This window comes from Photinus pyralis, unplaced genomic scaffold (genome assembly GCF_008802855.1).
Source record: "Photinus pyralis isolate 1611_PpyrPB1 unplaced genomic scaffold, Ppyr1.3 Ppyr1.4_LG5, whole genome shotgun sequence".
NCBI lineage: Eukaryota > Metazoa > Arthropoda > Insecta > Coleoptera > Lampyridae > Photinus > Photinus pyralis.
The window spans coordinates 19,078,901-19,094,226 of record NW_022170596.1 but is presented as its reverse complement, the minus strand read 5'-3'; the positions used below and the strand labels follow the sequence as shown (position 1 = coordinate 19,094,226).

The 15,326-nt window shown below is 34.8% G+C and overlaps 1 long non-coding RNA gene across 1 annotated transcript in view; it reads left to right on the top strand.

The window, feature by feature from the left end:
• The window catches only part of LOC116172106, a 95,991-nt gene extending 84,616 nt beyond the window's left edge, over window positions 1-11,375 (top strand). Inside the window, exon 3 of the long non-coding RNA XR_004145584.1 lies at window positions 11,127-11,375. This is a non-coding gene — a long non-coding RNA (uncharacterized LOC116172106). The remainder of the gene's footprint in view (window positions 1-11,126) is intronic.
• The last annotated feature ends 3,951 nt before the right edge of the window (window positions 11,376-15,326 follow it).

The window sequence follows — 15,326 nt, the reverse complement described above, 5'->3', positions numbered from 1 at the left end:
TTTCTGTGTTTATTTACCCGTTGCAGTTGAGTTGATCACATTCTTCTATAGGAGACCCATACAGATACTTCAACACCTCGGTCTCAATCATAATACAATCATCATCACCCTCCTAACACGTCATCATAAGTGTTCATACATACTCAATCGGCAATTGAATGCATTTTCTTATAATCTAGGGTCGAGCCCTCTAATGGCATAATGGTACAATCGGCGTTTCACGATTCAATTTAGATTTTTTTAGCTATGACGATTATTTGACGCTTGTAATCACTCACACCCTGCAAGTGTATAATGAAATATGTTTCCCGTCGGGAATACTGCGTAAGGGACAACCTAATACTCTAAAATTAAATAGTTTAACTTCAATAACGCGTTCCCAACGCGACTTGATGTGTTTACCCTCGTATCAATTAATAATGTTAAATTACGAAATTAAAATTCGAATTTTGAATAAATATTGTCAACACTTGACTGCAGAATAACAATTTATGTCGCACGCGCTCACTTATTGTCATAAAGTGAGTTATTTCTAGAAACTCGCTGGGTCCCAAATATTATATTCTATAGAATAGGGAATAAACTTGTCCCCGAACAATTCAATTGTTCCTTGTTAACCCTACACCGGCGACCCTTGAATTTACTTCCAGTTATTATGCGCAATTCATAGCGGAAACTGTACTGGCCCGCTGCTTTCTACATACTCGAAATCCATATATACAATTCATGCATATTTGATATATTTACGTGACAAATTAAGGGACACGCTCCCCTTGAAATTGGAAACGATATAATGTTTAGGCAATCCGCCCGGTTTCCTTGAAAACAAATCTTCGCTGTACTAAAAGCATTTCGGAGATTTTTCGAAGGATTATATAGATAGATATTGCGTGAAAAGAGGAAGAGAGGAAATTTCTTTCGGTTCGATCGGGGTGCTGCTAAGTATACCTTGCATTTAATTGTAAATCGAATTCTCTGCTTCAACTAATGTGGATACTTGCTGCGCTTTGGGAGGACAAAAGCTCGTAATGAGATTGCTTTTGTACCGCGCAGAGGTGAGTTTGTAAAAAGGTACGTGCTTTCATTTTATCTTGGTCAAGAAGGGCGAAACGTAAAATTGACGTTAATATTAGATCCGCTAATTGTTTGTATGCATTCCTTTGGAAATGTAACAATGTTTCTAGTGGCCACCTATGTATAATTAGAATAAAGGTGGTTAGTTGTCAGAGGTGAAATAGAGAATTGCCGTGTCAAAGATATAATACATTTCTGGATTTTCTGGACCGTCGGCCACAAAATTGTTGAATAATATTATCACAATTAATTAAGTTTCCTGTGTTTATTCTCAATGTTCAGTTTCATTACCAAAACAGGGTTCCGTAGAAAAAACGGAGCTATATTGTTAAATGACTATCAAACAAATGTAATAATTACAATTCATTTGTATCGAAAACTAGTATGTAATCAAACGTTATATCAAGGAGTCGCCGAAAATAAAATATCACTTTGAAACTATGGTCGGAACGACCTTTTGAGTCCCGAAGGGCGCTTTTCTGCCTTATGTGTAACAAATAATAACACAAACAAACAAACCAGAGGGATAGTGAATAGTGCGCCATATAAATATTGCGGTAGCAAAGTCTAACGTTCGACATTAATCAAGTATCTCGAATACTAAAACCGTAATTAACACCCAATAAGATATTTCAATTTACGTTAACTAAACAAAAGCAGAATTTTGATCGACAACGAATTGTCCATACAAATCGGATATATAAAACAATAAACGTGACGTTAACTTCAAGCAAACTACTGTACGATGCACAAATAACTGGCATATAGTATAAAAATCAGGTAATACGCAATTGTAGGTACATACCGAAACGGCGTTAGAACTTGTATATACATGTATTGTAATACTTCACTATTTCATACAGCAATTAAATCCCTTTTTAAACTGGCATAACGAAGAAAAATGCCGTGTACCTACTACAAGTAAACGATCGATCACGGAAACATTTGCACGACCTCTGGCGGGAAAATAAATAACTATTGTAAATGAAACCGATGTAACAATCAAATAACTACATCCAAACAGAATGGATTTAGAGAGGAAATGGCGTAAGAATATTGCTGAAATGGAATTTAAAAAACCATGTTACAACTTACACATACCTGGCGTTAGCCGCTTTGACAAACAAAATATGCTCAAAATTGATACTTACACAGATGCTTTTAAATTTTTTTAGGTTATTCCGCTAGCACGATTCAATTACGGTAACAAAAAGTAGATGCACCAAGCTAGCTCAAAAATTCTTTTTCAACCCCTAGTTGGTAGTTTTCGTTCCTTTAAATTTGGAACTCTATTTCACTTACCTTGGGAAGCGTAACTCTTTCCATTTGCTCCTTAAACAATAAAAATTTAAATTTTGGTTGTTACTGTACCGGGAGTTTCTCAAAAGTGGCTCAATTTTTTGAATTGTTATTTTGAAAAACCCACAGGTGCCAAAGGTTGTTGAGATCAGAATTTCGTTTCATACTATAAGTGGGGATGCACCATGTTGGAGTAGGTTTTTTTGAAGTGGCTACTTCTTATCGCTCGGTATGCACTATACGTTTTGGACTCGAATAAAATCATCTTGTGCGTAATGCCACAGAATATAGACTACCCTTCTATATTCTGTGGTAGTCACGCAAAACGCTCGCATACGAAGAAAAGCTGGGGGCGCTCACCTCGCTCACAATTGTTTAAAGCGCATTTGTTCTTTTGAAAGGGCGCTAATTCATGGTGGTCACCACGTAGAGAGATGTTTAGGAGTGGACGACCGAACCGACTTCTGGTGTCACCTTGACCAAATTTGCAAGGTCACCACCATCTCCAAGGAATCTACAAAAAATGGGGACATTGACCTCTGAAGATCCTGAAGATGAAATATGACACTACAAAACAACGCGTCATTGACCTTTAGTAATTTATCAGATTGATCTTGACCTACTTTCTAAGGCCAAAACCATGTGACAGGTGACCTTTGAACTTCACCTTGTTTCACTTGAATTTTCAAGGTCACCACCAGGTAGCGAGCGGTTCAGGTACGGCTGAAAATAGTAGGTAATAGTGGGTGTCGGTTGATTCTACCTTCAGATTTGAGGTTTGAGTATTTTTTGATATCTTTAACGAGCAGCCACATTTTTACATAGCTTCGGATCCCGAGAGGTTGCATGTTCGTTTGTTTCACGATCAATCTATAACCTCTTTTACAACGCATTATACCCGTTCTATAAGGTTTCAAACTGGTGGTTTGTATGCGGGACATGTCAGTAACTTTTTGAAAACACAGGAATGTAGCGGTTGGTCAGTATGGTGTGTTTGCGAGGAGGCTGTGTTACAGTACCTTGCGGAATACCTTTAACGAGAAGACCTTCAAATACAATCACTTCAAAAATAAAGGCAGAATAAAATAAAATAAAATAAAATAAAATAAAATAAAATAAAATAAAATAAAATAAAATAAAATAAAATAAAATAAAATAAAATAAAATAAAATAAAAAAAAATAAAATAAAATAAAATAAAATAAAATAAAATTGTAATTTAATTAAAAGAAAAAAAACTGTGCATAAAAACTACACACGACAGAAGTGAAACTTCCCTAGTTTGAAATGTAAACGAATGTACGCCTTACCCCAACATCGGAAAAATATGGAACTGGTGTCAGACTTCAAATTTTTACCAGCGCACCTAACGGATGTAATCTCGATTTATTCGGCGGTTGTTATCTGTAACCCATCCAAGTAATTACGGTTAATTATACTTATGTAATTGGTCGGAATGAAATCTTCAAAGTCGGTAGTTTGTTCCTTGTGAGGTCAAGCGGCGAGGCGCAATCGGTTATCACAATGACATTTTTCTTGCCGGTTTCAATCCTGGATTTTCGTATACTATTAGAAAACTAAAATCGATTAATCGGTAATTAACTAGCCTAAAATTTTATAATTCTCTCTGTTCTTTCCTGGCAAGAGAGCTTTCGGCGGCTGTAGAAACAATTTAAATATTCCTACAGGAACGATTACAAAACGGATAAATTCACTACGAAACTTACGTGCCGGCGGTAAAACAAACAATTAAACAAAGTAAAAACACACAAAGCTCGCTCCTCTTCTCTTCTCCTAGAGTAAATAAGTAATTCAGAAACTACTTAGTAGCGAAGAGCCCAACTTAAAACTGTTCTAGACATGATTGTGGTTATATCGTACACAATCTATGCCCTAACTGTACAAATGAGCATAATTCGGATGCCAAATTCGAAACTCTTAGAAGATGTGATTCCTGACACAGAACAGAACAACAGAAAAACTGTTCATTGAAGTTCGTATGGACAACAATTTTATTGTTTGCTTCTAATTTTGATCTACGGTTCATTCCAAAACTCAGGCAGTTTTTGTGTCTACCTATACAAGTAAATAATTACTCTTTTGCCATACCGAAGCGTAATTTATGCATAAAGACTAACGTTCACGGTAGAAAATTAGCAGCGTCTTGCAGTTCCTTAAACCGCAACTTCTGTTTAATATTTAAGATTAAACGAACTTTTTTCGGCGCAACGAATGGACGTGCTTTTTAGGTGCGATTATTTAAAACAATAAAATTTGTAAGATTCACTGGTCCGACAAATTATAAATATAACAGTGTATATCCGGTTTTGGATTCATCTGTTATGATGATACACTAACATGACAAAAGGTTTTAATACCAACGCTTCAGGCTTGATTTAAGCCACCATGACATAGTAGTTTATTATTTGAGATTTTCACTAAATTATATAAGAACAAGGTAAGGGTTAAAGTTTTTTGTACCTACACATCAACCACTAATGGACAGCGGGTTTGAATTTTTTGTTTACACTATTTACTTGCGTATTAATCCAAATGGTTTCTTGTTCTTTATTTTGATCTTCTTTTCCAAATAAAGCAGCAGCATAAGCTACCAACGTACAATAAAAAATATCGTTAATTACCCTCCTGTGTTACTCATATATTATTTAAATTACTAATGACATCAGGCGTGTGTAAAAATATATTGAAGAATATCGTTATTGGGTTCCGTTAAGAAAGTAGTAATTCCTAATCTAAAAAGCATTTGGGCCACTGACGACTCAACCTAAGAAATGAGAAATGTGTCAATTAAGAAACGAGAACGAAACACGTAACGTATTTACCTGTTCAAAATGATAACCGATATAAATAATTAGGGCTCCTCAATAAATTAGTCTTAGCGAGCTACTCGTAAAATTCCGCCGCGTATATATCAATATTAATTACATTTAAGTTCTAACTCCTCCCCAAATGCAATTGCAGTGAAGTAATGTATTGCAGCAAGCGTAGTAAATGCTGGTGATTCAGATGCTGCAAATGTATCAGATTGGGAAGCAGTGAATTATTGATGAACAGGTACTTGAGTCCATTGCATCAGTGTCCGAGTAATGTAATGGCTTGTCCCCTTCGAGGGGTCAAACTACTACAATACACCGTGCAATATTTGTCATTCTTTAATCGTCAAACTTTGTCGGCGTTATCGACCAAACGAATACTGCCAACGTTTTTTAGATTCACGTTTACTATATTTTAAGAAAATAATTTTATTTGCCGGTTAATGATATTAATATTATGTCATTACCTACTCTTGACATTACATAATACTGAAAACGATTTGCTTCAAAAATAGGAAGCGTCGTTTCGAAAGGAGTATCAAACCTCATCAAACCAAAGACGATTTTATACACAGTGTAAAATCTGATTTTATACACAGTGTAAAATCTAAGAGAAGATACCTACATGGATTTTGTAGAATTTTTGTCGTTCATGACTTCCATTTTTGTAGAAAATACAATATTTACCGAATCCTGATACTTAGATGAATTCATTATAATTTACGCGCACAGTCCCATAATGCAGATGACTGCAAGATCGACCCCCAAACATTTACTCTTGTAATATTCGCCCTAAATTATTTTCCAAGTAATATTTGCTTTGGAATATTTCTTTCGGGAGTTTTTTTTCACCAGCCAGCCAGCCAGCCAGCCAAAGTGAGATTAAATGCTACCTTTTTACAAATAAATTTTTGACATTAGGGTTTTTGTGGAGGGGGGTTACTGACAAGATGTTAATTTTAACGTAATGTGTCTCCTTGAAAACCGATGTTGACGTAAGTAGTCTCAATATCAACTAACTTTCAGGGTGGCTCATTTTAACTCATAAATTTATAACCCTCATACCATATAGGTGTAACGTGTATAAATGTTATTCCCCCGTTTATTGTAAGAGATAGAAAAAAAGCTTTAAATGCAAAGCCAGAAAATTTCAAGTTAAAAAAGTAAATGAATATCGCAAAGTTCAAATTTGGTAAATTTTTAATGGAACGCCTGTATATTTTCGCAAAATTGAATAGATCTTTTCTTTCTGATTTCAAGAATATACAGTGCGAGTGTAAAGTCTGGCACTATCATAATAGATCCTTTAGTACATGTTTTAAAAAAAAATCCTCGAAAAAGTGAGACATATTTTATTTTACGGTACTTGGCACTTAATGATCATGTTTTCATTTTAAGATTCGACGTAAGGTATAATGTTTTTTAATGGAAACCCTACTTTTGTATTCTGAATTTGGAAATGGCATAAAATGCTAAGATCAAATATGCTAAAAAAGTATGATACTGTATTTTGGGTATTGGAGATGATTACTTTTAAAGTTTTAAAATATTAATAAGTGATGTGGTCAGAGATTTTTTTTCAAAAACGTTTTACTTCCAGACTTTACGTTTTTACATTTTCCCCTGTCCACGACTTTCTACTGGAATGTTTGTGCGATCATGCCGTTACATATTTTTCTTAGTTTTCCTCTTTCTGCTCTTTGTATCTTTGCTTGTGACACTTTCTTTACTGGTCTTCCGTTTCTTATTTTTTATAGACGTGAAACCACCTTAACTGCTTTCTTACGTTTAATTCATGTATGCCTTCTACTTTCAATTTTCCTCCACATGTTCATTCTCTATCCTGTGGGTTCTGTTCGTAAGTTCGTAAGTATTTCACGTCGATAGCACTTGCTCTCTGTTGTGTTGGATAACCACCATTTGCACGTATACAATATTTCCTAGAATTAGCTTATCTCTGAACAATTACCTTTATCTTTTCTAAAATAAACGGAAAGTTCAATAAATCAAATTCAAGCTGTCACAAACGCATTAACGAACACATTGATAATGAAAAATTGAGTACAAATGTTCCTAATTTTAATCAATTCCAAGAAATAGTCTAACTTTTACAATGAAAGTCAACAAATCTGATCTTGACTACATGCTCGAATCGCAAAATTGTTTGTGTTAAATCAGAAATCGTCCCAAAGAAATTGATTAGGAAAGAATTTTGATGAAACATTTAATTAATAACAATTAATGACATCCGAATTCATTCCAGACAACAACGTCCCAATCTGACATTGTTTACACAGCAATACCTACTATAAGAGACTACTTAACAGACAACATTGAGTAACAGTGAATTCACAAAAATAGCTAATAACTGAAACTGAATCAATCAATATGTTATTATTTTTAGAAACTCCACAATTTCATAGAATTATTTAACAAATTTTTAATTCATATCTGACATTTCCTCGCTACGAATAAAAAATTTGATGTGAGAACTCTTATGAGTCGTAATTTGGTCGCGATTAAGCACAAAGCTAATCATTTACAGAGAAAACAAATTTATTTGACACAATCAATAAAAAAACTCAGGACCAGATGACAAGTTACAATTTCAAGAAAATTTCAATTACCTTAAAGTTAATAATCAATAATCATTAATGTCCGGTCATAACAAATGACACAAAAAAGCACAAAATCCCATTGAAGATGCTTCGGAAACTTCACTCCTTCACTATCACTTCTTTTTAGATTTATTCAAACTGACTTTGATGTAATTTTTTGGTGGTAGAACACTTCACTTTAACAGGTAACTTGGACCTTATAGAAAAGTTCCACTTCAACGATAAACGCACATTAGTACAACTCAGACAAACTTTACTATTCACAAGACTGACTATCTTTCAAAAATAAACTCGAACACTATCATACACTATAAGCGCCCATCAAACAAAAATTCTCACCAAAAAGCAACGGTTAACGTCCGTCTCTTCTATTTTTAACATCCTTCTCTTCCATCTTCCGCTTCTACACCTTTATCAAAATAATGATACACTGACTACCTGTGTTTATTTTCCGCACAAAACTTCTGCTTATCTTGAAACTAATTAGCACATACAGGGTGACCCATCAGTACACCAATTAAAACGTCCGCATGACGCAGTTTACACAACAATACATTAAGAATGCTTAGAAACTTTAAGGAAATGCATTTTTTAGGTAAAGGGAAACCAACCAGAAGAAAATTTTTCGACACATTTCCAAATTTTCAAAATGTGTAGGTATTTTAGAATTTTTTTGAAAGAATCTATTCTCGATATTTTACGTTTAACTTATGTCTTGTAAATGTATAAGAAATGTTAGGAATATGCAATAATTTTGAGATAAATTCTTTGAACAGGGTGAGCACAAATTATTAAGCACATTTCATAGGTCGATAGAAAAATAACAAATCGGTTTAATTTTCACGCCATACGCTACTGATAATTTCTGGAGCGATGTCCTGAATTACGGCTTCTATTCTTCTTCTTTTGACAAATCCCCAAAAGAAGAAATCGATTGTTGTAATATCAGGGAACCGAAGTGACCAGGCAATCGACCCGTCACGATCAATCGAACGTCAATCTGTCAACCCCCCTCCCCCTCCAATAGAACCAACTTTCGTTGTTCGTTTGTAATAAAAATAGGCGGACTACTGCAGTTCGTTATTTTTCTCAGCTATGAAATGCGTTCAACAATTTATGCTCAGCCTGTATATAGAATAGTGTGTTAAAAATGTGTAGTACATTTGGAAATGTTTGAGAAATTGCAGAAATGTTTTTTTTATTTTAGAAACATTTGTGTAGCAAATTTTGTCAGAAAAGTTTCAAACAAGTTGAAAAAGTGCAGGAAAATTTGGTTTCAAGAATTTTGAAAATGCTTTAGAAATATGTAGTGTATATATTTTGGAAATGTATGGGAAATGAGTAGAAATTTTGTAAATGTTTCAAATAATTGGCAACGCTTTCAAAATTACTTAAAATTTGTAAAAAAACTATAGACCTGTTCTCGGACCTGTTTCATAAATATGTGAAAAATGTCCGGAGTCGGTGTAGAAAAGGTCATGAAATTTGAAAATTGAAAAATTAAGAAATATATTAGAAGTGGTGGAATTATGAGAGAAAAATTTGACAGAAAAGTGTGATCAGTGTGGAAATATATAGGAAATTTTGAAAATTCTTTCCAAATTGTATAATATAAATCGATTTGACCAAATTGGTACACATATTCTGATCCATAAAAGGAAGAGCTGAAAAGCTCTTGAGCCGAATGGAGTATGCAAACTCTTAGTAGGGGAGCTAGCACGAAATCCACTGAACGAGAATGATCAAAATTTTAACCGATGCAGTTCCATTTTGCCCTATCAGAGTATGCTAAAATCGATCGTCTGCCGCCTCAGGTCATGTGACTTAAGGCGCTGCGGGTACTTCTTGCGGTACCAATTCTGAAAGGTTGTTTTTCGAGAAAATAAGTTATACACCAAATGAAAGCGTTGATAAGGGCCCTTAAAAAAATATTTAAAAAAATCGCGCACATTTGATAACTCCGTAAAAAACCAATTCTTAGTCGGTTTTTCACGAACTTTCTACGGATATAACTAGGTTACCGTTGGATGAATGAAGCTGATTTTTTTTATAGACTAATCATAGTTCGTTGATAACTTTTTAGAAAGGCGGGAGGGGGTCACTAACTCTTGAAACAGTTACTTTGTAGAGAGTGTACAAAATGTTAATGTACATCTCTTTCTTCTGTGGACAACCTATCAGAAAAACTATTGTCATTGATGGACGCCAATTGCTTTAGAAATGCGATTGTGGCGAATTATTAATAATGAAAAATTTGTCGTCAAAATATGGTAGCTCTAGGGTCCATGGCACAGTGCCTGAGAGACTCAGCTATTGGGAGGCCATCAGCCCACATAGATCAAACTAACATCCTAAATTTTTACAATCCTCGGTCTGAAATATATTTCGACACTTAATAGGGGACTATAATAAATTCTAACTTAATTAAATAACGGGCCCGATCTCCCAAATATTCGTATATGTCACCAAATGGTGGTATTGCGAGAGAGGGCTGCAAAATGTTTTTTCCATAAGGAAAGGACAAGGAAAAAATGAAATATATTTCTTTGCACTTTACAGTCAATGTCAGTTAAATTTCAGTACGAAAACGAATATTATTTTGTTATATTGATTCATATAAGTGGATAGAACAAATTGATAGTGTAAAGGTAAAAGCGAAATATAGGTACCACATTAGCACGATCAAAAAATTAAGTTTTTATTCGATGCACCAGCTGCCTATAAAGGGGAATTTAATCGTTTGTGAGAAACTATAAATATGAGGGATGTAACTGAGAAATTAAATTTATATCCGATAATATGATAGTGAGCAGATCCTTTAGAACCAGCAACGTTAAGTACTTACGTGACTTTATTTACTTACAGAGTAAATACATATGTGCTAAAAATACGTTTTATTTGACAGGCGTCTTTGTAACAAAAATAACAGTAACAGTATTCCATTATTTTCCAGAAGCATTTTAAAACGCAGAATATGTCGTCTTAATTGTACAGAAAGTTCCTCCTTACTATTTATTTTTCTATTTATAGTCGGCGACAAAAAGTGTAAGTAATTATACGGTTACAAAATGTTGTGAGACGAAATAACCGAAACAAGCGACAGGGAAAAAAAGGAACAATTCATAGAGTTATTGCCTTCAGGCATGGCTAATTCTAGATACCGACAAAAATTAATGCTGTATACAATATCATCAATCACAGGATGTAAGCTTCGATGACTTGTGTAATATTAGAATTTTGTTCGATATTAAAAATCATTCTACGCCGATAAACCGAAAATATTATTAATATATTTCTTTCAGAAAATTTTCGATCTCCCGCCGATGGTTGGACAATGGAAACGATTCGCGTCGTGGTGGACGCATTAATTGGGAGAATGACGTAGCAGAACTCCTAATAGGATCTTTACGAGTCGATACAGCCTTGCTACCGTTCAGAAGGACAACGTTTAAAACGATTCATCTCAGATACCCAAGACGACTTCGAGTTCGACTAGCTATCGGGGACATCTCTTACACAGTGTATGCAAAAATAAAAGCTCATTTAAATTGGTTCTTTGTTTTCATTACTGTCTTAACTGCGCTCGCCCCTCCATTACAATTCGTAGAACTTTGAATCGCAATTAAAAAAAGAGCTCTGTTAAAATTTAACATTTCCAAGTACTATAGCAAACTTTTTATACGAATTCTTCCAGAGGGTTGTTGAAAATAATTAATTAAATTTCTCGTCGGAATGTTTATATGTTTTTTGAGTAATAAATCAGTTGAAAGCATAGTTGGTGGTGCTACCGCGGCCGTGCGGGCCCGCTACGGGAGCTTAATGACTTTCATTATGCCATAATCCATTACAATAGGCAATTCTATCCGACTGTCGATCACGTATCTTCTGGGAAGCTGCGCCCGTTATATGCAACTTCTCAATCATAATATGCATGCCTTATAAAGTCGACAAGAATGAATATCTAGGATATGCGCGGCGAGGGCGGACCGCCCCCCGGTGATGTCGCTACAGAGTTACTGTTTCATTACTCTCTTTCCTAATTGACCCCTCACTAACGACGTCACACCGCTGTCCGGTTTCTTGACTGCTTCGTTATTGGAAAATTGCACGCTGAGCTCGGTTATCCATCTCGCGATCGTAATTACACTCAAATTATTTTTATAGGAACGGATATTTGAATTCTACATTCAGTAATGAAATCTTACGAAGAGGGCGATGTAGAGAGAGTAATTTACATAAACGTTGGCGTTGTTTTCATGCTCATGCCGAGACAGAATTCTGTCACGTTCTCAGATGGGGAAGCTTGTCGTTTTTAATAACGCTACTCCCGAAACGAATAATAAACATTTACACAATTCAGACAAAACTACTCAAAGACCCTAGAAAATAATATAAGATTTCAAGTGGCTGAGATACGATCTCAAACAGCAATACATTTACTAAATTAAACTTCAACCCTCGGCAGAGATACAATATCAACTTTAAAATAAGGAATGTGTCTCATTCATATTATTTGCAGTACATACAAGTATACACTTCTTAGTTAGGGAAATACCTGAGTTTTTAAGGTGCTAACTCGATCATTTGCTAATTTTGCAACCACAATTAAAAGTCATTATCTATCTTTCAGTTTTATTGGTTTTTAGTATGACAGGACCAATACCGCTGTGAAGTTTCAGCACTACTGTATGACATTTTCCCCCACATAACACTTCAAATGGACATGCTTTGTTGCAAAAATCTTGACAGTTTTCACAGATCTGAAGCTCTAAATTAATTTTTTCTGTAGTCCGATCGTATCTGTGAGTTGAATTGTTCTCCATGTTGTGTTGGGATGAAATTTTGGCACACCAGAAACTATAAATTTAAATTCGCCCAGCAACATGGGTAAATTTACAGCTGTGGATTTCTGAAGATCAAAAGCAAATATGTATGAGCCACCTTATGGTCTAGGAATAACATTTTAAATGCGAGGGTAGAAATGCAAGCGACATAATCGACATTTGTCACGTGAGTTAACATGGCTCTGCTTTTCTCAAAACCCGCCGCATAAACGGCTAACTAGTTCAGGGATGATAAAGTATAATAGGGCATGAGATACTCCACAGTTGTTATGTTCCTTCGACTATAAAATCTTCGTAAATTTCCTCCTTGAGCGCCACCCATTCTTTTTAAATAATTGGAACTGAAAAGCGATACAATTTTTTCTATTTATATTTCTATTTCCCTGAACAAAAATCCAATAATTTCAGTAAAATTAATTAAATTTCTAAAAATTCAAAAATACATAATTACCAGCTAACTTGTTGAGGAGAGTTCTGCTCCTACGCTTCCAGGAATGTACTCTAACACAAAGAAAAAACATTCACATTTATACACTGCAGTGTACTTAACCCCCAGGTTCTACGCTGACTTCACACTACAAGAACACGAAAATAAAGTCAACTCGGCAACGTTTAAAAATGGCCACCCGAATGACTATTCCCTCCAAAGTTTGTTTAATAAGGATCCCAATTATTAAGATTGTGAAAGCTCGGAAATTTAAGTCGAAATAAATTACATTGCAAAAATAAAATTTGAAAATGGTAGTTCACCGAATCAAAATAGAAATAGGCTGGCAAAAAAAGAACTTACCAATAAAAAACCAGCCGTCAAATTAATATTAAATTGTGTAGTAAAATTAATTGTTTGTAATGATGTGAATGCGTAACATAAAATTATAACATCGCAAAAAGTAGCAGGTAAACTTCAAGAGGTAACATATAGGTTAAAAACAAGTTTTGGGAATTATGGGTCAGGTAAGCAGGTACCAAAATTCTGAGAAAGGGTGAAATACACCGGATGTGACTCATCTTTGGTGCAATAAAGTCCTTTTGTTAAAAGCAAGATGGAAAATTACATGGCCTTGCAGGCAAATTTAACTAAAAACAAGATATGTGGAAATTACGAATGGTAACTCATTTATCGAACATAGATTCTAAACTGAAGAGCTTTGATTAGCGTAATCCCGCTCCTGTAAGATAGGTAACCCGCCCCTGGTTTCGGGGTTTCGAGCCTACAGTTGAATGACGAAGACAATCACGGAATTAGGTGTCGTAACTCAATTTTGACTACAGTTTTTACCACCCCCGTGACTGCTTCATTCACGGAGGAAATTGTTAGTTACAAACAACAAGTCAGTACATACATCAAACGAATCAGTAATTTCCAAATATCAAATAAAATGATCAAAACTTATATGAATGTTACTTCAGGGACAAGACCAAGTAATCAACATCAATAAACATAAATTAAGCAAACACATCAAAAACCTAAACATTTACAAACAATAGCATAACGGTATCACATATGTGATTCTGCATTGCGGTTAAACCAAGTAAATTTCAAAAACAAAGATTGAAACACAAAAAAAATAAAATGTGGCATACAAAACACAAATACGATATAAAGAAATTCAAACATTACTACCTGCATTAAATAACAACAAACATTTATGGAGCGACGCGTTCACGACCGCCATTCAAGACAAGATGCCAAACGTAACCCCCGTTCGTGCTTTTTAGATAGCGCAGGCAGCTTTTTCCCACCTAGAAATTGCATGGTTGCCAACTCTCAAAAATGTGTGCATCGTCGTAAGTTGTATATACAGGGTGGAACCTCTCAACAGCAACAAAATCAATTCGATCATGCATCAATAGGTTAGTGAAGGTAAGCACTGTACTGAAACAAGAATAATTGCACTTGTCTATTATACATAATGCCTGTTACCTTTTCTCAAACTCAGGCCTACTAGAATCTAGATGATAGTGCTAGGATCCTAGATTTTACGTTGTGTCTTGTGGTATTTTAAGTTACAATTTTAGTGGTGGTCATGGTCTACCAGTTCATTTTTTTGAAGTAGCACAGAGACAAGGGAAATTAAAGAAATTTAAGAAATGAACTCTTTTCATTTAAAATCTTCACAAACCTTTTACAATAAATACACCGTGGAAGAGACCATCTCCCTTGGCAATTAGAAAGCGTATGGGTGTTCCAGAATAATCAAATGGCATTTTATATCAATAATCAAATGTCTTGATAAATTGAAGAATTAAAAACTTTATGCTGAAAGATTCAAAGTTATGCATTAGTAAGAACCAATGTTTCGTTGTTTCACATCCGAATAAAATAATGTGAATAAGCTGTGGTCAAATTGCTACTAAACTCAATAAGGGCTGCATCGAAGGACAGCTTACAGAATTATTTATTTCAAACACAGAATCGAGGTTCCTTAAATACTGAACACAAAGTTACACTACTGCCACCTCTTCTACTCCTATCTGACCGAACTTGTACCGAAATGCAACGAATTCAACCGACTCTATCTTTTGGAGCAGATTTTAATAATGAAATGATATAATGGCTTTGTAGGCCGGGAGGAGAGCATATGCTCACATCTTTTTCGTCGACCTTGTCCCTTTTAATTTCGGTCTAAAGAGCGAACGCATAATGACAGTACTCAG